Source organism: Coregonus clupeaformis, chromosome 32, assembly GCF_020615455.1.
Source record: "Coregonus clupeaformis isolate EN_2021a chromosome 32, ASM2061545v1, whole genome shotgun sequence".
NCBI lineage: Eukaryota > Metazoa > Chordata > Actinopteri > Salmoniformes > Salmonidae > Coregonus > Coregonus clupeaformis.
Genome location: NC_059223.1, coordinates 4,953,786 through 4,956,534, shown reverse-complemented (window position 1 = coordinate 4,956,534; position 2,749 = coordinate 4,953,786).

The following is a 2,749-nucleotide window of genomic DNA, read 5'->3' as shown; positions in this document are numbered from 1 at the left end:
AAATTAGGTAAAATGGATTTAAGTTTCCCTGCATTAAAGTCCCCGGCCACTAGGAGCGCTGCCTCTGGATGAGCGTTTTCCTGTTGACTTATGGCCTTATACAGCTCATTCAGTGCAATCTTAATGCCAGCATTGGTTTGTGGTGGTAAATAGACAGCTATGAAAAATATAGATGAAAACTCTCTTGGTAAATAGTGTGGTCTACAGCTTATCATAAGATACTCTACCTCAGGCGAGCAAAACCTCGAGACTTCCTTAGTATTTGATTTTGTGCACCAGCTGTTGTTTACAAATATACACAGACCGCCACCCCTTGTCTTACCGGAGTCGGCCGTTCTATCCTGCCGATGTAGCGTATAGCCCGCTAGCTGTATGTTGTCCATGTCGTCGTTCAGCCACGACTCGGTGAAACTTTAGATATTACAGTTTTTAATGTCCCGTTGGTAGGATAACCGTAATCTTAGGTCATCCCATTTATTCTCAAATGATTGAAGATTGGCTAATAGGATTGATGGGAGAGGCAGTTTACTCGCTCGCCGTCGGATCCTTACAAGGCACCCCGACCTACGTCCACAATATCTCTGTCTCTTCCTCATGCGAATGACGGGGATTTGGGCCTTGTCGGGTGTCTGTAGGATATCATTCGCGGCCGCCTCGTTGAAGAAAAAATCTTTGTCCAATACGAGGTAAGTAATCGCTGTCCTGATATCCAGAACATATTTTTGGTTATAAGAGATGATGGCAGAAACATTATGTACAAAATAAATTACAAATAACGCGGAAAAACACACATAATAGTACAATTGGTTAGAGTGCTGTAAAACGGCAGCCATCTTCTCCGGCGCCATTATATAAGTTGGGTCGGGGACAACTGTAGCATTTTAGCTAGCCCTAACCTTTTTCCTAATTCTCCTAACCTGATACGTTAATTATCCTAACCTGATACGTTAATTATCCTAACCTTCTGGTTTAGTTCTCCTAACATGCTACGTAATGCCACTTCTACCTGTAGCTGTACTCCATCTAACCAAAACCGGAGAGGATGGACTTTTGCCCAATTGAGAATCTGTTAAAGCCCCAATGCAGTCTTTTTAATAGTATTTTTTTAATCATCAATGTATGTCTAATAAATCATGAAAATAACTAAATATATTTTTAACCATTTATTTCCTCCAGCCTCCTTTTGCCATTGAAATGCTCATGTTGATGGTGTGGGCGTGTTGATACAAATGTTTATTATATTTACATGCGCAGCCCTGATTGGCTTACCCTTTGAAAGTAGGAGGATACATATGCAAAAACAAATATGACTGGTCATTGGTCAGAATACTCAGATTAGATTGTGATATCATGCTGTGGGCCAAAAAGGCAGAAATTCCAGGCGTTTTCTTTATTTCTAACAAAAAGCTCTTACACTAAAAGGGCATTATCATAAGTTTCACAATGTAAGAGTGTTATTTTGACCTCAAAGTGTGGAAATATCATAAATCAGGAAAATCACGTTTTTTTTGACTGCACTGACCCTTTAAAAAGGCCTGCCCTCTCAACCCCCTCTGTTTAATAAAATTACATTTGAACTTACTCTACCGGTTGTCTGTGCGGTTGGTCCTTCAGTGGCTCGAAATTTGTGACAAAGTATCTTCAGGAAAGTATTATTTACCTGACTTTTTAGAGCGCCGGTACTGCCATTGACATTTCTATCACCTGGCACATGTGCAAAACCATGTAAACACCTGCAATACTTTGGTTAGTATGCATGCATCGTGTGCATGTACTTCCGTCTTGTGCACGTGCCTTAGGTCATGAGCAAACAAATCTTGATTGCCACACAGAGAGACCTGCATTTTGAAGTCAGTTTAATAATAATAATTTAGACCCACTGACAGACCAACCCCATGGACAATCGGCAAAGTAAGTTCAAATATAATTGTATTCAACATTTGTTTCAGACAAGGGACGTTTAGGTTAAGGTGTGTTGCTATCCTTTACAGTCAATGGAAAGCATTGCCACAGCGGGACTAAGGCCTACTGTGCTGTTGTTAGCTTCCAGCTATGCTAGCCCTCTTTTGCATGTGACATGTCATATGCATGCCGTTGTCGTGTCGGGGATAACAGCTGTTGACAACTGTAGCATTTAGCTAAGCCTAACCCTAACCCTTTTCTTAACCTTTAACCTCATCCTCCTTACCTGCTACTTTAATTATCCTAATCTGCTGCGTTAATTCTCCTAACCTGCGGCGTTAGTTCTCCCAATTTGCTACATAAAGTCACTTCTGTCCGTAGCTGGGATAGGCTTAGCTAAAATGTTCCGTATCACCACACCGGCCACAGGAAGGTTAATTGCTAATTTTTCTAGAAAAGAAAATCCAGTAATTGCATCCTCCAACAAAAATAGTTAAGTAATGTCACTTCTTATGCCACTTGTTAAACAATTGTCACATCTTGATACGTCAATGAACTCAATTAATACCTTTTTGCAAATAATTATCTAATTACCACAAATTAAGCTTCTAAGCATGCATATTGACTTTAAAGTATATCTGTGGCCAACACTTTTCTGGTCTACAACAGTTGACGTGCAGGTGTCAGTCTTCACCTCAAAATGTAGAACTTTGTTGCGTACTGTAAAAGTTACTGCAGGAAAATGTGGGAGGAAAAATAAATAAATAAAAGCTGGACATGCCTGGTGATTTATGGCACGTCAGAGGAAACTAGCAATAGCTTAGCTTCCATACTTCACACCAGGATC